Source organism: Monodelphis domestica, chromosome 7, assembly GCF_027887165.1.
Source record: "Monodelphis domestica isolate mMonDom1 chromosome 7, mMonDom1.pri, whole genome shotgun sequence".
Lineage (NCBI taxonomy): Eukaryota > Metazoa > Chordata > Mammalia > Didelphimorphia > Didelphidae > Monodelphis > Monodelphis domestica.
Genome location: NC_077233.1, coordinates 88,658,778 through 88,679,787, shown reverse-complemented (window position 1 = coordinate 88,679,787; position 21,010 = coordinate 88,658,778). Strand labels below are relative to the sequence as shown.

The window sequence follows — 21,010 nt, the reverse complement described above, 5'->3', positions numbered from 1 at the left end:
TAGAATCATCCTATCCGGGACAGTCCCACTGGGGTGCTTCTGGTTCTATTTCGTTCAATAATCTCAATTTCCCAAGAAAATTTATTTCCCAAGAATAGAGCAAAACATTCCCCTAAAATCCTGGTCCTACTGTCCCATAAATGCACCAGTGTCCCTGGACATAATGTATGCAAAGATAATGAGGCATCTGTGTAGAGGATGTAGTTCCTGGTTACTGAAAGTTTTCTCACTTCATTGAGTTCTCACGAGTTTCCTCTCTGCTGGAATCTGAGTTAGTCCATCAACAATACTTTTCTCTTACATGATGGTTCATGTCTCCAAAGCTTCCTTTCCTTGGGAAACTGCCCTGGCTAGATGAATTCATTACTTCCACATACCCAGTTTTTCTAATCTCTGTGATATGTACTTTTTTTTCTGATCATCCAGCTTCTTCAAGGGCATGGGTATTAGAGACAGGGGAAGGAGAGAAAGAACTTCCCTTCACCCTCAAAAGTGATTCCTGCTCAGGGGCTTGTCTCTAACACTCAGAATGGAACCTTCCAAACTAGAAACCTTCCACTAGAGAGATTCCACCACTGATTGACTGAGCTCATTGCTGGACAAACTGATGTTTTATATGTGGATTTAACAAACGTGATGAGTCTTACTTTTCCAGTCTTCTTATGCTTGACTCCACAATCAATCCCACAGAATCCAATATGCTCTTAAATCCATTGACACTAGCCACTTTTTCCATGAGCAAGGCACTCCATTTCTTGATTCTGGACATTTTTATTGACTCTTCCCCCATGCAAAGACATGAGGAGGGAAGACTTCCTGGTTTCTCCAACTTCCTTCAAGTGCCAACTAAATTCCCAGTTCTACAGGAAGCCTTTCCCACTCCATCTTAGTTCTAGTGCCTTCTCTCTATTGATGATTACCTACTTAGCCTCAAGATATGTTGTTTATACATGTTGTTTCCCTCATTAGATTGTGAGTTCCTCAAGATTGGGACTTTCATTTACCTTTCTTGCTATCTCCAGTGCTTAGCATAGCACATGGTACATAGTAGGTCCTTAATAAACCTTTATCTACTGACAACTATTTAATAGGAATACCACTATAAAAATTAAGTGTGTCTTTGTGTGGTTTTCAACAAAACAGCTAGCATCTAGTACACTTTAAAAAGTTAAAATAAAAGTAAATGGAAGACCCAAAATTCAAAGCCATCTGTTTTCCTTTTATGTATATTATAAAAATCATGTAAGTAGAGTACATTATTTTTAGTTCTTCATATTAAATAGATGAATATATATTACTGTATTAAACCAAATTGGTTGGAAAGTCACATAATGTTGAATAGATACATAAAATATGTCGTTCTTCCAGCTCTCTTTAGTAAGGCTGTCTTTCTCTACTTTGAAATTACTCTAATTCCAGACATGAAACATGCATTAAAAGGCAAACTTTTCTTCAAAATGGTCCAAAAATACAAGGTCATTTTACATACATTTTCATTATAATATTTGGGAGGGGCTGAGGGTGTTAGTAGAACATTTGGACCATTGCACCATATTGCACCTTTAGCTCAAAAATATTAGCTTTTGAAATGTAGTTTGATTGATCAATAGTCAAAGATATATTACTAACCTATACAGCATAAATCACTTTGGGTTTGTTTGCATTGTGTTAACCCACTAATCCCTTCTTTTCTTAACTATACCCACCCCATTTACTATTTCCTGGCTAATTATACTAATTGAAAGTATTTGCTTCCAATAAATGTTTTCAGAGTTCTTCCACAAACACATTCATGTGAAAAAATAATAACAGAGAAAATAGAAACTGACCTGGATTTTACATTTCTGAATTTCTGAATTACTGAATATAATAAGCTTCCTATAACCCCAGTGCCAATCAGGCCAGAGTACCCTCACCTCTGACCCCAAGACTTTCACCAGTCACTCCAACCACTTGTCCTGCCAAGCCAAAAACCAAAATCTATGGGAAAATGTAAGAATATATAACCTAACTACTGCTCACCAAATCCCAACTAGTACTAGAAATAAGTTTCTGGAGCCCTAAACCAGATTGGCTTTCTCAGCAATCTGTATGCAGTCTCTAATTACTTGTCCTTCTTTTGTCACTGTCACCCACTTTAGACCACAAGATTGCATTTTCTAGGGTTTGTTTATAAGAAAAAAGAGAATATGCAAATTTAAAATAATACCCCAGAGTAAAGTAATTATAAGCACAAATTAAATAATACTACCTAGGCACTGACTAAATGGTAATTCAGTCTCCTAAACTAATCTGTATAGTTGTAGTTCCCTAGTCTTGCTTGGTTCATTCTGATTCCCTCTTGACCTAGATCATCTTCCATCATAACCCCACTTAAAAATGGCATCTTTCAAAACAGTTCCCATTCCCAAACCCAAATTAGAATTAACTTACCTGGGCATTCCAGTTTGTGCATATTTGTCCATCCTAAACTCCCAAACTCATTTCCAAATAATCAGGAAGTCTTGGTTGCTCAGCAACATAACCACTCACATTTTCACTTAATCTTCAAGCTAAGTACTCATTTCTAGCCAAAATAATCTAATAGAAGTAAGTATAACACTGTTCCTGTTGCCTTGGAAAAATCAGAATAATTCTTTGTTAAAAAAACACACTGTGGGGGCAGGTGGGTGGCTCAATGGATCGAAAGTCAGACCCAGAGATGGGAGATCCTGGGTTCAAATCTGGTCTCAGACACTTCCTAGCTGTGTGACCCTGGGCAAGTCACTTGACTCCCATTGCTTATATTAAAAAAAAAAAAAGCACACTGTATTTGGAGGGAGAGAACGCCTGGTTTTGATTACTGGTTTGGCCACTTCTGTGACTTTGGACAGATCTCTCTGTGCCTCAATTTCTTATTCTACAGGTTAAGAATACTCTAGAGGACCACTGTCTTCCAGTTTTGAATATATGATTCTATCAACCCAACACACATTATTCTCAGAGTTCACAAAATGTAATGCTTTTGTTTAGGATTATTTCTTTGCAATTCTCTCATACTCATTTATTTTCCTTTTAGATTTATTTGGATTTTTTATAGCTACTAGCAGGTAGACGAACCCTTTTCAATCTCCTGGATATGCAGATTTGGAAGTTATCTAGAGTACATTAGAGCTGATAAGATCACCAAGCTTCAATGGAGAGACAGAAGAGGAGAGAATCGAGTCCATGGGTACTGCAAGGAGATTGAAAAGGGTTCGTCTTATGACTTACAATAGTACAAGACAAATCCATTATGTCTAAGGGGATTTATTTTGAAATTTAAAAAAAAACACCTTGCAAAACTGGAGATCTATGGCATGACCCCCTAAGGACAGTTAGATTAGTGTTCCAGGGTAATTTATACTAGCTGTGTAAATTAACACCTGCTAGTTATCTAGCCTCTGCCAGTATCTGTTGGACATCTCAGCCTGGATGTCCCATCGACATCTCAAGCTCAACATTTCCAGAAGAGAGCTCATTATCATCCTTCCTAAACCCCCATCTCCTCTTAACTTCCCAGTTTCTGTTTGTAGCATCATTATCCCGCACTGGCTACAGCCTCTCTCACCCCATCTTAACTCCCTGGTGAATGAGTTCAACTATCTCTACCGTCGTCTTCTCTCAGGTCCCTTCCTCCTTTATTCTGGAGAACAGTTTTCCCTTCCAACTCAGCCTTGGATTATTACTCTCACCATCCACCCCGCTGAATGAAGGAGAAAATCACAAAGTACGTGTTTACAACATAAAATCTTGACTAGTCCCTCTTTACAATAAGATGACTTTTGAATACCTCTTTAATTAATTCACTGTCCCATTCACCATAGTGGTTTCCCAGATGGTTCCAAACTTTTCAAGCCTCACACCGTGACCATCTTCTTTCCTACTCTTGTCATTCATTCCTGGACTATTGCCGTAGCCCATTCCTTGGCCTATAGGCCTGCCGTCTCTCATCTTCCCAGTACATCTACCACAGAGCTACCACTTTGATATTCCTGAGGTACGACCAATTACGTTACTCTTCTGCTGGTTCTCTATGAACTAAAAGGATACCATTAAAAATCCTCTGCTTAGAATTTGATGGCCTTAATGGCCTTCACATTCTGGCTTTAGCCTGTCTTTCCAGGATTACTACATTACTCACATACTTTAAGTTCCCCACCAACTAGTCTACTTGTTGTTCCTCGTACCTGACATTCTATCCCCAACCCCATGCTTTTGTAAATAATTGTCCCTTATGTTTTAACTGGTCTCCTTTCTCACTTCTACCTTCTCGAATCGCGGGTCCTCTCAAATCCCAGATCAAGTTCCCCCGACTCTAAATACGCCTTCTTTATTTCCCCAGTTCAAATTTCTTTTTATTTTGTATTTACCTTGCATTTATTTTCTGTGAATACGTGTATCTATACAGTAAAATGTAAGTTTCTCGAGGTTATAGGGACTGGCTCGCTCTTGCATTCCTATCTCCATGATCTTGTGCAGTGACCGGCACATAGTCAATAATTAATGAATTGGTTGATTGATGTGAATAGGGAAGCTCCAGGTTATATGGTTCATTTGGTATTCAGCTTCCTTTAACTTTTCTGTGTCTGTTTCCTTATCAGTAAAATAGATGAAGCATAGTTTGTTGTGAACTCAGATGATCTTGAAAAGCATCTTAGAATAGGGAGCATTTCCTATGGGGTTTGAAGGCTAGTTAGGAGTTGATTAAATAAGGAAAAGGTGGGAAGATAGTCAAATCTGAAAGATTGTGTAAGCAAAGTCACTAAGGTGGGAAAGCACACGGCATGTTGCTAGCAGCAGAAAATAATTCAGTTTGACTACAGCAAAATGGGCATAAATAGGCATAATGTAAGGCTGAAAAGGTAAACTGATAGCTTTGACACGTTGAACTTGAGGTGCCTTTAGGCAATTAGAGATGTGGGGCTGTAGCTCAGAACAACAATAACAGCTAATATTTATATAGTGCTTTGATGCTTTGAAAGTACTTTACGTATATTATCTCATTTGATCTTCACAACAATCTTTTGAGATACGTGCTATTATTTCCACATTTTAGAGATGAGGAAGCTGAAGTTAAATAAGTTAAGTGGTTTACAGCTAATAAATGTCTGAGGCCAAATTCAAACTCAGGTCTTTTTGACTTCTGGCACTTTATGTACATTATCCATGAATTATACATGAATTTGAGGTTCAGCTTTGTAATATTGATAGTTGAGTCAGTGGAAATGCATGATATTCTTATAAACTTATACTTAGAACCATAAATTTTGTCTTCTTATCAAATAACTGTAAGACTATGACCATATGTCTGTCTACATTATTCGAGGGGGTTTGTTCACCTGGAGTTCCCTACAATAATAAAACCACAGGTTTAGGGTGTTTTTTTTTTTTAACTTTAAAAATATGTTTTCCAATTACACATAAAAAATCACAGTTTTATTCTTTTTCATTCCAATGTCATATAATCAAGGGCATAATTTTATTTTAGAAACAACAATAAAAGCATTAGAAATATGACTATTGGTCATTGAAGAATTTAATTTAATATTTCATGATATATCCAGAGAATACATTTTGTTACATGTACAGATTTCCCTACATTTCTTCTCTGTTCCCTCTCAATTACTACAGAGGACTTCTTGTATTAAAACACTTCCCTTCTCAAACAGGTTCCCATTTTTTTGATTTCAAATTCAAGGCTATGACATAAGCACCATTTACTTGTAGGGTGCCTACATGTCTAGCCAACATGCTGATGCTAGAATGTATTTCAGTGAGGAGTACACTTACGATGCATGGTACCGAGATTATAAGACATCATATGAGACAAAGTAGATAATTTTTATTATGTGAAATTGAAAAACTTTCATATATGCCCCCAAAGAGATCAAAGAAAGAGGAAAATGACTCATATGTTCAAAATTATTTATAGAGACTATTTTTTAGTACTAAAAAATACTGGAAACTGAGAAGGTGCCACTTATGGGAGAATAGCTAAAGAAATTAGGGCATATGGATATAATGAAAAGTTATTGTGCCATGAGAAATGATGAAGTGGACAGTTTCAAAGAAAATTGGGAAGACTCGTACAAAATGATACAAAGTAAAATGAGCAAACCACAAGGAAGTAATGTACAACAACATTATGTAGAAAAACAACTTTAAAAGAGTTTAGATTTCTGTTCATGCAATAATGTCAGGATTCCAAAGGACATAAAGCAGGCTCCTGACTTTCTGACAAAGAGCTAATGATCTGAAATACAGAATGATATATACATTTTTGGACAAGACCAATGAGTTAATTTGATCAGCTTTACTATTCACATTTGCTTTCAGAGTTTTCTTTTAGTTTTTGCTGTCTGTGGCCGAAGATAGCAAGTAAGTAGGACAGAGAGAAAATAAATGTTTGCTTATTTTAAAATATAACAAAATTGACTTCCGGTCAATATGGCGGCTTAGAGAAAGCTAAAGTTCAGATCTCCAGAAACCCTTCCCTACCGAACTCAAACTATATGCTCCTAAGGCACCGAAATTCAAAACAAACAACAGCATAGACCCCAGGAATCCTCCTCCTGGACATGGACCTGGATCAAAAGGTATGGCCCCCCCAAAAGCCAGAACATGAGATCACTCAGACCTAAGGGGTAGGCAGAAGGAAGGTCCCAGGACCCATCCCCCCAACCCAGAGCTCTGAGTCCGAGGCAGCAGAGGGAACCTCAGAGCTTCAGGGCCGGCTATCCTGAAGGCTGCTTCCTGAAAACAACCTGACCCAGTCGAGGGGGCACCCAGACAGCAGGGAAACAGAGAGATATGGGGGAGCCTGTAACCCCCTGACCAGATCCTTCCATCTGAGTCTCACCGAAGGTCCCTGCCTGAGGGCATACTCAGTCTAAGGTTAATCCTATCAGGAGCCCTCGGAACTCCAGGAAGCCACACCCCCCCCCTGAGAGAGCAGGGTCCTCTCAAACAACAGTAACCCTCAGGGATGGCAAAAGGGCCTCGGAAGTCGGCTATTCTGAAGGCCACATCCTGAAAACAATCTGACCCAGTCGTGGGGGCACCCAGACAGCAGGGAAACAGAAAGAGACACGGGAGCCTGCAGCCCCCTGGCTGGATCCTTCCATCCGAGTCTCAAGGACCCTGCCTCAAAGCATACTCAGTTCAACCCAGAGAAAGTTAATCTTATCAGGAGCCCTCAAAGCTCCTGATAGGAGGGAAGCCACGGCCCCTCCCCCCTCAGAGTGCTGGCTCTCCTAGCCAGCTAAAGCACAGAAACAAACACCCCGAGGAAAGGGCTGAGCCAGGCTCAGAGCTTGGAAGTAAGGCAACAGAGAAGCATTGGGAGGGAACTGAGGAGGGCAGTAACACTGAAACACCAACAATTCCTGGTTTCCCCTGGAAGACAGAACAACAACTGCATAGAAAGGACAATCTGCCTAGGGCTAAAACCTCTAAACACCAGACAGAGATAAGAAAAGCTAGTCCTCCCCACACAAATAGAGATGGCTCCACAGAACTCCACAGTTCTGTGTGGAAACTACACAGAAGCACAAAAGCCCCCAAATTCCAAGAAAAACAAGAAGAAGGGGGTGACTTTGGACACATTTTATGGAGCAAAAATACAAAATACAGAGGAGATAGAAGAGGAAACACAAGCAAATGCTCCGAAACCTTCCAAAGGAAATGGAAACTCTCCACAAACCCATGAAGAATTTGAATCGGAAAGGATCAAAAAGATGGAAGCCTTCGGGGAGGAGAAGTGGGAAATAATGCAAAAGAATTTCACGCAACTACAAAACTGGTTTGACCAAACTGAAAAGGAAAACCAGGCTTTAAAGGTCAGAATTAAGCAACTCGAAGACAACGAGCAGGTAAAAGAGCAAGAATCAATAAAGCAAAGCCAAAAGATCAAGAAAGTAGAAGAGAACATAAAATATCTCACTGACAAGGTGACAGACTTGGAAAATAAAGGAAGAAGAGATAATTTAAGAATAATTGGACTTCTAGAAAAGCCAGAAATAAACAGCAAACTCAACATCGTAATACAAGATATAATCAAAGAAAATTGCCCAGAGATTCTAGAACAAGGAGGCAATACAGCCACTGAAAGAGCTCACAGAACACCCTCTACACTAAATCCCCAAAAGACAACTCCCAGGAACGTAATTGCCAGATTCCAAAGCTCTCAAACAAAATTAAAAAATCCTATAAGAAGCCAGAAAAAGACAATTTAGATATAAAGGAATGCCAATCAGGGTCCCACAAGACCTTGCAAGTTCCACTCTGAATGATCGTAAGGCATGGAACATGATTTTCAGAAAGGCAAGAGAGCAGGGTCTTCAACCAAGAATCAGCTATCCAGCAAAACTGACTATATACTTCCAAGGGAAAGTATGGGCATTCAACAAAATAGAAGATTTCCAACTTTTTGCAAAGAAAAGATCAGAGCTCTGTGGAAAGTTTGATACCGAAAAACAAAGAGCATGGAATACCTGAAAAGGTAAATATGAAGGAAAGGGAAAAGGAGAAAAATGTTATCTTTTTCTTTTACCCAAACTCTCTTCTATAAGGACTACATTTATATAAATCTATGTATACTAACATGTGGGGAAAATGTAATGTGTAAATAGGGGGGAAAGAAAGACCAAATAGAATAATCTTTCTCACACAAAGATTCACATGGGAAGGGGATAGGAAGAAAATTCCTATAAGAAGGAGAGGAAGAGAGTTTTTACTTAAACCTTACTCTCAGGGAAATCAACTCTGAGAGGGAAGAACAACCAGATCCATTGGGATCTTGAATTCTATCTTACCCAACAAGGGGAGGGAGAAGGGAAAACCAAGGGGGTAGGGGGGAGGGAACACAAAAAAGGGAGGGAAGAAGAGGGGGGAGGCAGGACTAGAAAGGGAAACATATCAAGGGAGGGGACAAGGGGGACTGATTTAAAGTAAATCACTGGACTAAAAGGTAGAGCTGAAGAAGAAAGGTTAGAATTAGGGAAGGATATCAAAATGCCAGGGAGTCCACCAGTGACAGTCATAACTTTGAACGTGAATGGGATGAACTCACCCATAAAACGTAGACAAATAGCAGAATGGATTAGAATCCAAAACCCTACCATATGTTGTCTTCAAAAAACACACATGAGGTGGGTAGACACCCACAAGGTCAGAATTAAAGGATGGAGTAAGACCTTCTGGGCCTCAACTGACAGAAAGAAGGCAGGAGTGCCAATCATGATATCTGATAAAGCCAAAGCAAAAATAGACCTGATCAAAAGGGATAGGGAAGGTAATTATATTTTGTTAAAAGGGACTTTAGATAATGAGGAAATATCACTAATCAACATGTATGCACCAAATAATATAGCACCCAAATTTTTAATGGAGAAACTAGGAGAATTGAAGGAAGAAATAGACAGTAAAACCATATTAGTGGGAGACTTAAACCAACCATTATCAAATTTAGATAAATAAAATCAAAAAATAAATAAGAAAGAGGTAAAAGAAGTGAATGAAATCTTAGAAAAATTAGAATTAATAGACATATGGAGAAAACTAAATAGGGATAAAAAGGAATACACCTTCTTCTCAGCACCACATGGCACATTCACAAAGATTGACCATACATTAGGTCACAGAAACATGGCACACTCCAGGGAAATAATGAAAAAAAAAACACTAATGAGGTGGGCCTAGCAGTCCCAGACCTCAAACTATATTACAAAGCAGCAGTCATCAAAACAATTTGGTACTGGCTAAGAGACAGAAAGGAGGATCAGTGGAATAGACTGGGGGAAAGCGACCTCAGCCAGATAGTATACGATAAACCCAAAGATCCCAGGTCTTGGGACAAAAATTCACTATTTGATAAGAACTGCTGGGAAAATTGGAAGACAGTGTGGGAGAGATTAGGAATTGATCAACACCTCACACCCTACACCAAGAAAAATTCAAAATGGGTGAAAGACTTAAACATAAAGAAGGAAACCATAAGTAAATTGGGTAAACACAGAATAGTATACATGTCAGACCTTTGGGAAGGGAAAGACTTTAAAACCAAGCAAGACATAGAGAGAATCACAAAATGTAAAATAAATAATTTTGACTACATCAAATTAAAAGGCTTTTGTACAAACAAAAGCAATGTAACTAAAATCAGAAGGAAAACAACAAGTTGGGAAAAAATCTTCATAAAAACCTCTCACAAAGGTTTAATTACTCAAATTTATAAAGAGCTAAATCAGTTGTACAAAAAATCAAGCCATTCCCCAATTGATAAATGGGCAAGGGACATGGATAGACAGTTTTCAGATAAAGAAATCAAAACTATTAATAAGCACATGAAGAAGTGCTCCACATCTCTTATAATCAGAGAGATGCAAATCAAAACAACTCTGAGGTATCACCTCACACCTAGCAGATTGGCTAACATGACAGTTATGGAAAGTAATGAATGCTGGAGGGGATGTGGCAAAGTAGGGACATTAATTCATTGCTGGTGGAGTTGTGAACTGATCCAGCCATTCTGGAGGGCAATTTGGAACTATGCACAAAGGGCGATAAAAGAATGTCTACCCTTTGATCCAGCCATAGCACTGCTGGGTTTGTACCCCAAAGAGATAATGGACAAAAAGACTTGTACAAAAATATTCATAGCTGCGCTCTTTGTGGTGGCCAAAAATTGGAAAATGAGGGGATGCCCATCAATTGGGGAATGGCTGAACAAATTGTGGTATATGTTGGTGATGGAATACTACTGTGCTCAAAGGAATAATAAAGTGGAGGATTTCCATGTGAACTGGAACAACCTCCAGGAAGTGATGCAGAGCGAGAGGAGCAGAACCAGGAGAACATTGTACACAGAGACAAACACACTGTGGTATCATCGAACGTAATGGACCTCTCCATTAGTGGTGGTGTAATGTCCCTGCACAATCTGCAGGGATCAAGGAGAAAAAAACACTATCCAAAAGCAGAGGACAAACTGAGGGAATAGAAACACCAAGGAAAAGCAACTGCCTGACTACAATGGCTGAGGGGACATGACAGAGGAAAGACTTGGAGCGAACACTCTGATGCAAATACTAACAACATGGCAATGGGTTCAAGTCAAGAACACATATGATACCAGTGGAATCACACGTCGCCCACGGGGGGTGGGAGGGAGGAAAAGAAAATGATCTTTGTCTTTAATGAAAAATGCATGGAAATGATCAAATAAAATACTATAAAAAAAAAGAAACATGGCACACAAATGCAGAAAAGCAGAAATAATAAATGTAGCCTTTTCAGATCACAAGGCAATAAAAATAATGATCAGTAATGGTACATGGAAAACCAAATAAAAAACTAATTGGAAATAAAAACAATATGATACTCCAAAATCATTTAGTTAGAGAAGAAATCATAGAAACAATTAATAATTTCACCTAGGAAAATGACAATGGTGAGACATCCTTTCAAACCTTTTGGGATGCAGCCAAAGCAGTAATCAGAGGTAAATTCATATCCCTGAGTGCATATATTAACAAACTAGGGAGAGCAGAGATCAATCAATTGGAAATGCAAATAAAAAAACTCAAAAGCGATCAAATTAAAACTCCCCAGCAGAAAACCAAACTAGAAATCCTAAAAATTAAGGAAGAAATTAATAAAATCAAAAGTGATAGAACTATTGATTTAATAATAAGACAAGAAGCTGGTACTTTCAAAAACCAAACAAAATAGACAAAGTACTGGTCAATCTAATTTAAAAAAGGAAAGAAGAAAAGCAAATTAACAGCATCAAAGACGAAAATGGGGACATCACCTCCAATGAAGAGGAAATTAAGGCAATCATTAAAAATTATTTGCCCAATTATATGGCAATAAATACACCAATTTAGGTGATATGGATGAATATATACAAAAATACAAACTGCCTAGACTAACAGAAGAAGAAATAGAATTCTTAAATAATCCCATATCAGAAAATGAAATCCAACAGGCCATCAAAGAACTTCCTGAGAAAAAATCCCCAGCACCCGATGGATTCACAAGTGAATTCTATCAAATATTCAGAGAACAGTTAATCCCAATACTATACAAACTATTTGACATAATAAGCAAGGAGGGAGTTCTACCAAACTCCTTTTATGACACAAACATGGTACTGATTCCAAAACCAGGCAGCTCAAAAACAGAGAAAGAAAACTATAGACCAATCTCCCTAATGAATATAGATGCAAAAATCTTAAATAGGATACTAGCAAAAAGACTCCAGCAAGTGATCAGAAGGATCATTCACCATGATCAAGTAGGATTGCAGGGCTGGTTCATTATTAGGAAAACCATCCACATAATTGACAACATCAACAAGCAAACCAACAAGAATCACATGATTATCTCAATAGATGCAGAAAAAGCCTTTGATAAAATACAACACCCATTCCTACTAAAACACTAGAAAGCATAGGAATAGAAGGGTCGTTCCTAAAAATAATAAACAGTATATATCTAAAACCATCAACTAACATCATCTGCAATGGGGATAAACTAGATGCATTCCCAATAAGATCAGGAGTGAAACAAGGATGCCCATTATCACCTCTATTATTTAACATTGTACCAGAAACACTAGCAGTAGCAATTAGAGAAGAAAAAGAAATTGAAGGCATCAAAACAGGCAAGGAGGAGACCAAGTTATCACTCTTTGCAGATGACATGATGGTCTACTTAAAGAATCCTAGAGATTCAACCAAAAAGCTAATTGAAATAATCAACAACTTAAGCAAATTTGCAGGATACAAAATAAACCCACATAAGTCATCAGCATTTCTATATATCTCCAACACAGCTCCGCAGCAAAAACTAGAAAGAGAAATCCCATTCAAAATCACCTTAGATAAAATAAAATACCTAGGAATCTATCTCCCGAGACAAACACAGGAACTATATGAACACAACTACAAAACACTCTCCACACAACTAAAACTAGACTTGAGCAATTGGAAAAACATTAATTGCTCATGGATAGGACAAGCCAATATAATAAAAATAACCATCCTACCCAAATTTATTTATCTATTTAGTGCCATACCCATGGAACTCCCAAAATATTTCTTTGCTAATTTAGAAAAAACTATAACAAAGTTCATTTGGAATAACAAAAGATCAAGGATATCAGGGAAATAATGAAAAAAAAAAACACAAATGATGGGGGCCTTGCAGTCCCAGACCTTAAACTATATTACAAAGCAGCAATCATCAAAACAATTTGGTACTGGATAAGAGACAGAAAGGAGGATCAGTGGAATAGACTGGGGGCAAGAGACCTCAGCAAGACAGTATACAATAAACCCAAAGATCCCAGCTTTTGGGACAAAAATCCACTATTCGATAAAAACTGCTGGGAAAATTGGAAGAGACTGTGGGAGAGATTAGGAATTGATCAACACCTCACACCCTACACCAAGAAAAATTCAAAATGGGTGAATGACTTAAACATAAAGAAGGAAACCATAAGTAAATTGGGTAAACACAGAATAGTATACATGTCAGACCTTTGGGAGGGGAAAGACTTTAAAACCAAGCAAGACATAGAAAGAGTCACAAAATGTAAAATAAATAATTTCGACTACATCAAATTAAAAAGCTTTTGTACAAACAAAACCAATGTAACTAAAATCAGAATGGAAACAACAAATTGGGAAAAAATCTTCATAAAAACCTCTCACAAAGGTTTAATTACTCAAATTTATAAAGAGCTAAATCTATTGTACAAAAATCCAAGCCATTCTCCAATTGATAAATGGGCAAGGGACATGGATAGGCAGTTTTCAGATAAAGAAATCAAAACTATCAATAAGCACATGAAGAAGTGTTCTAAATCTCTTATAATCAGAGAGATGCAAGTCAAAACAACTCTGAGGTATCATCTCACACCTAGCAGATTGGCTAACATGATAGCAAAGGAAAGTAATGAATGCTGGAGGGAATGCGGCAAAGTAGGGACATTAATTCTTTGCTGGTGGAGTTGTGAACTGATCCAGCCATTCCGGAGGGAAATTTGGAACTATGCCCAAAGGAGGATAAAAGAATGTCTACCCTTTGATCCATCCATAGCACTGCTGGGTCTGTACCCCAAAGATATAATGGACAAAAAGACTTGTACAAAAATATTCATAGCTGCGCTCTTTGTGGCGGCCAAAAATTGGGAAACGAGGGGATGCCCTTCAATTGGGGAATGGCTGAACAAATTGTGGTATATGTTGGTGATGGAATACTATTGTGCAAAAAGGAATAATAAAGTGGAGGAATTCCATGGAGACTGGAACGACCTCCAGAAAGTGATGCAGAGCGAGAGGAGCAGAGCCAGGAGAACATTGTATACAGACACTAATACACTGTGGTATAATCGAATGTAATGGACTTCTCCATTGGTGGTGGTGTAATGTCCCAGAACAATCTGCAGGGATCTAGGAGAAAAAACACTATTCAAAAGCAGAGGACAAACTGTGGAAGTAGAAACACCGAGGAAAAGCAATTGCCCAACTACAGCGGTTGAGGGGACATGACAGAGGAGAGATTCTAAACGAACACTCTAATGCAAATACTAACAACATGACAATGGGTTTGAATCAAGAACACATGTGATACCCAGTGGAATCATGCGTCAGCTAAGCGGGGTGGGTGGGGAAGAAAATGATCTTTGTCTTTAATGATTAATGCTTAGAAATGATCAAATAAAATATTATTAAAAAAACAGAAAAAATATAACAAAATTAAAAATTAAGAGAATTTTTCATGAATAAAATTAATGCAACTAGTATAAGCAGGGAAGCAGTTGTTGAAAAATCTTCATAATGAATATTTCTTAGGAAAATGTCTTATCTATGATATGTAGGCAAATAATAGGAATATATAAGAGAAAAAAACCAGTGGATGTCATCAAGGAATATGAACAAAGTTGTCAAATGAAGTATTGCAAACTATTAGCAACCATATGAAAGAATTGTCCTAATTAATAATAAAAAAAGAAACACAAATCAAAACAACTCTAAAACTTCAATACGCTCTCCCACCCCAAGTTGGCAAAGATGGCAAAAGATGAGAGACTACTTTCAGTGTTGGAAAGAGGGACATGAACACAGTGGAGCTGTAGATTTGTCAACTGAATCTGGCAAACAGTTTGTCATAATGCTCCGTGAAGGACTATCTTGTAGATAACTTTTGTCTCAGAGATCCCATGGCTAGATATATGGGGGGAAATGTCCAATCTGCACCATTTATATTAAAACTGTTGTGGTAGCAAAGAATTGGAAGGTGGGTAGTCATCAGTTGTTGAACGGCTAAACAAATATTAGTAGAGCAATATATTTATATATATATGTATTTATACATCTTATTTCACCATAAGAAATTATAAGTATGAATTCAAAGAAGCTCAGGACAACTTATGAACTGATACAGAATGAATCAAAAAAATATATACCAAGTTACAACAAGGTAAATGGGAGAAAAAACAGCAGCAGCAACAAACTAAAACTGATTTATGCAATGTAAATGATCAGATTTATCTAGAAGTGATAAAAACTGTATTTCTCTTTGTTTGAGAAGTGTTGAACATCACATATGTCTCAGTTGAAATATTGGTTCATTTTGTTACCTTTTGTTCTCTGTAATTTTTTTGGATAAGGGATCCAATTAGGGGATGCAAGAAGCATAAATTAGCTGTTATATTACATAAATTGCCTGAAAGAGGTAGATAGTACCTTCCCAAATTCCTTTTATATGATCAATGTGGTCCTCATATTCAAGCCAGAAAAAGACAAGGCAGAGGAAGAAAATTATATACTAATGACTTTTTGTACAAAATGTGAAATAAAATATTATCAAGTAGCGATATCAGTAAATTTTAAAAACAGTCTTTAAGATGAGATAGAAGTTATATCAGGAATACAAGATTGGTACAGTATTAAGAAATCTATAACCATAATAGAGCACATTAATAATTTAAAAATAATTGCATAATTATATCAATAAGTTAAGAAAACGTCTGACAAAATATAAGACTCATTTTTGTTTCAAACACTAAAAAACATAGAAATAAGTAGAATTTTCTTAAATGAGATAAACTATATGTACACATGTGCACATGTAGGTATATGTTTATATAAATGCACATATGCTTATGCATTTGCACAAAAACTTAAAATTTTTTTCATTAATTTCTACATTTCCCTGTCTCCCACCAGAAATGTCCTATTTTATAATAAAGAAAAATAATTAAGTAAAATCAGCTCACATCATGACTACATCTTACAGTGCATGCATCATTCAGCTCTGTTAGTCTCTGTATCTTTAGTTAAAAGTTGAAAATACTTCTCATTCTTTTTAGATTGAATAAGATTTAACATTACAATTATTCAGAATTTGATTTTGTTTCTGTAATATTTTGTTTACTTATTTATAGCGAATATGTATGTTGTTTCCTTTGTTCTGCTTTTTCAAATTTTATTGGTTTATATAATCTTTTAAAATTTCTATGAATTCTTTATATTCATCTGTTCTTGTCACTCATTAACATTACACAACATCCATACGAATTGTTTAGCCATTTCCCAATCAGTTTTCTTTGTGTATAGTCTTTTGCTAACACAAAAAGTTCTATAAGGAAAATATTGGTTTACATGTGTTTTTTTCTCTATTTAAACTTCTTGGGGTATATTCCCAATAAAAGCATCTCTGGGTCAAAGGGCATGAACAATTTAATTTTGTTTATATAATTAATTACATAACATTGCTTACATAATTCCAAATTATTTTACAGAAATATTAGAACAATTCACAAGTCTACCAAGTATATTAGTGTGCCTTTTGTCCCACAACCACTCTAATATTTGGTATTTGTATCTTTTATCTTCTTATAAGTTTGGTGTGAAGCAAAACATAAGGATTGTCTTATTTATGTTTTTTTCTTATTATTGGTGATTTGAAGTGATTTTATATGGTTTTTGATGGGGTTTTTAACTTCATATCCTTTGGCATTTTATATATTAAGAAATAGTTATCGGTTATTTCAGAATTAACAGAGATGTTTGGTGGAAAGATTTTTTTCTCAATTGATAGTTTTCCTTTTTAGTTTTGCTTTATAGATTTAGTTCTTAGAAAAAAACAGTTTTATAAAACTGAGTTCTCTATTTTATTTTTTATGTTTACCTCTGCCCTTTGGCTGAAAATTCTCCTTTTAATCACAGCTATACAAGATACCTCCTTTAGACTTTAGAAGAACAGACTTAAGGGAAGAATCATAGCTGTCTTCAAACTTTTGAAAAAATATCATGTTGACAAACATTTGTTCTTTTTGGTTCCAGAGGACAGAGCCAAGAACAGTAGGTGGAAATTGTAAAAATATGATTTGGGTCCAAGATCAGGGGAAATACAGCATTTTAATTTATAAAGCCATCCAAAAGTTTAATGTTCCTCAGGATGAGATGGGTTCCCCCTTTTAGAGATTTTTTTTAAGTAGATGCTGTAGCAGGGATTCTTCTTGGGTATGAGTTGAACTAGAGGGCAACTGAAATCTTTTCAGAAAGCTCTAGGATCCTTTGAATCTACTTTATAAGTAACTATTATAATTCTACATTCCTCAAAGAAAAGAGAAAGAACATAGTTTTTATAGAAAATTAGGCAGCCATATTTAAAAGAAGAAACCCATCTTCTATTTCCTCATCCTAAAGCCACTAGCAAGTTTTTCAAAATTTTTCAATCACTAGTATAGCCTAAAGCTTTTGAAACACAAAGAATTAAATGATCATGAAGTTCTGACAGTAGGTCTTGGAGGAAAAGGATCTTTGTTCTGTTTAATTGTTGTGACATACATAAAATTTAACTATAAAAATGCTCAAAGTAGTGCATGGACACAACAAAACATTAGGGTTTTTACACCTAAAAATGTTGCTTCTATCTTCTATAATTTCTTTTTTAACATTGTAAGAAGTGAAATTCAAAAGAATGATTTTAATACAAATTGTCAGAGTAGAGCTTGAGTTTTTCTGATGCTATTGTCAAAGCAGTATTATTAAATTATCAATGAAGACTTTCTGTTTCCTAAATTAGTTTGTAATTGTAATAACTATCCATCAATTATCAGAAAATTACCATTCACTTTACTGCGTTTGGTATGAAACAATATATCTGTCTTTGCTCCGATTATATTCTTGCCTTCATATACACATTTAATAAAACTGGAATAATATGAACAGATATCATTTAAATAAAACATATTATCAGTTGGCTTTAAAAGAAAAGGTTTAAGCCCAGAAAAGGACAAGAGCAATTCCTCTCAATAAGAAGAAAAAAGTGGGGGCAGCTAGGTGGCTCAGTGGATTGAGAGCCAGGATTTTTTAAAAGGGATGTCCTGAGTTCAAACTTGACCTCAGCCATTTCCTAGCTGCGTGACCCTGGGCAAGTCACTTCATGCTGCCTAGCCCTTACCAGTCTGCTGTAGATCCAATAGTCAGTATTGATTCTAAGATGGAAGGCAAGAGTTTTTTTAAAAAGGAAGAAGGAGGAAAAGGAGAAGGAAGACAAGGAGGAGGGGGAGGAAGAAGAAGAGGACGAGGAGGACGAGGAGGAAGAGAAACTTTTGTTACATATCAGCTGGTTTCATTTAAATACCTAGTAATATCAGTGAATCATTCAATTTATTGATAATGAGCTAGAAAAGCAGATTAGGAGAAAATAATAGGAGCAGCCCTCTTCCACAACAAAAATCAAGGGGAGGAACACCAGATTATGATGGGGAAATTAAAAGAAAAATCAAAGTGGGTCATTTTTCCAGTGTAGAGAGACATGCAGAGTCCTGTAGGTACTGAGGAGGGGGTCCAGCTATAAATACTTACACAAGACCTTCTAATATGGGAAACATTCTGTGCTTCCTACTGTGTATCAACAGAAGACAAGAAAATAGCAGACAGAAGCTATCCCACTCAACCCACAGTGGAGCTACATCAAGCATAGATCACTAAGACCACTGACCTCTCTTTATCCCCTCTTCTTTTGTAAAAAGGAGAGCAGTGAGAAATGAAGAAAAATATAGAAGAGAATGAAGAGAAAACATGGAATTTTTAAACTTTCAATTTTTTAAAAAAGTATTTTTTCTCTCTCTTAAAACTCTTCCCTCCATTGAAAAGGAAAAGAAAAACATAACCACTATGAGAGTTATGCATAGCTAAGCAGAATAAGTGCCCATATTAGCTACATCCAAAAATATATATCTCACCCTCCATCTTTAATATACAACTTTTCTATCAGGCTTGGTTCAATATTAAGAAACTCTAAATGCTATCGACCATATAAATAACCAGACCAGCAAAAGTTATCTGTTTATATCTAGATGCAAAGAAGCTGTTGACAAAATACAAAACCCAGTTCTGTCAAATTAAAAAAAAACACTAACAAAGCTAGGTATAAATGGCCTTCTCTAATATGGTAAGTCGGTGTTTAGTCATTTACAGTCACGACTTACTTTGCCATTTCCTTCTTCAGTTCATTTTGAAAATGAAGAAACCGAGGCAAACAGGTTGAATGATTTTCTCAGGGGTACAGAGCTAAAAAGTATTTGAGGACAGATTAGGACTCAGGAAGATAAGTTTTCCTAACTTTGGGCCCAGCACTCTATCCACTGTGTCACTTAGCTGACCAATCAAATAAGTAGTATCTATCTAAAAATAAGAGTTAGCATTATGTTTAATGAGAATAAACTAAAGGTTTTCCCAATATGATTGGGATAAACTAAGATGTGATTTATTAATATTATTTTTGATATAATGCTAAAAATACTTAAGTATACCTATGATAACAAAAAGAAATTGAGAAAATTAGAAAAAGCAAAGAGGAAACAAAATAATTACTTTTTGCCAATAGAGTGAACTAAAAAAATTAATTGAAACAATAATTTCAGCACAGTTGTAGCATATAAAATAATCCCACATATATCATTAACATTTCAGGATGTTACTAACAAAACCCATCAATAATAGACATAAAGAGAAATTTCATTTCAAATAACTGTAGATTATATAAATTGCTTAGGAGTATCCCCACTAAGACACATGATTATATATATATATATATACATATATATATATTATATAGAGAGAGAAGTATAGAATTCTTTATAGAGATGACACAGATTTAAATACTTGGATATATATTATGAGTACAGGGAGACCTAGTCAATATATCAATAATTCCTAAATTTATTTATTCAGTGTCATACCAATCAAAGTACCAAAGAATAACTTTATAGAATAAGAAAAAATAGTAACTCTTCTTGAGAAATAAAAACTCAATAATCTCATAGGAATAAAGAAAAAAAGTAAAAAATAAGATGACCTAAGAGAAACAGATATCAAATTGTACTTCAAAGCAGTAATTATCAAAATGATTTGATATTAGTTAAAAAATAAAGAAGAGCTGATTGGTGGAACAGATAGGTATATAGTATATGGAAGCAAACGAATGTAGAAGTCTAGGGTTTGAAAAATCCAAAGACGCAAGCTCCTGAGGTAAGGATTCACTATTTGATAAAACTGATGGAAAAACTGGAAAGCAATCTGAGTGAAATTAGGTTTTGACCTATATCTCACACCATTTACCAAGATAAGCTCCAGATGGATATATGACACAGATATAAAAATTCTCATCAAAAACAAATTAGTGGGGGGGGGGAACAAATTAGTGGAACAAGAAGGAAATTAACTTTTATATCTTTAGATAGGGAACAAGCTTATAGCCAAACAAAAGACAGAGAGGACAATAGCAGATGAAGAAAATATTTTGAGAATATTTTACATGTAAAAAAAATAATATAGTTAAAATTAGAAGGGAAATGGTTAACTAGTAAAAGAAAAACCATATTGTTCTTATAAAAGAACCATATCCAAGATATATAAGGAACCAATTCAAATATATAAAAACATGAACCATTCCCCAAGTGATA

General features: G+C 36.0%; 1 protein-coding gene across 6 annotated transcripts in view; it reads left to right on the top strand.

Moving 5' to 3' along the window:
* The window catches only part of DOCK3 (dedicator of cytokinesis 3), a 604,983-nt gene that overhangs the window by 265,076 nt on the left and 318,897 nt on the right, over positions 1-21,010 (top strand). The window lies entirely within an intron of this gene.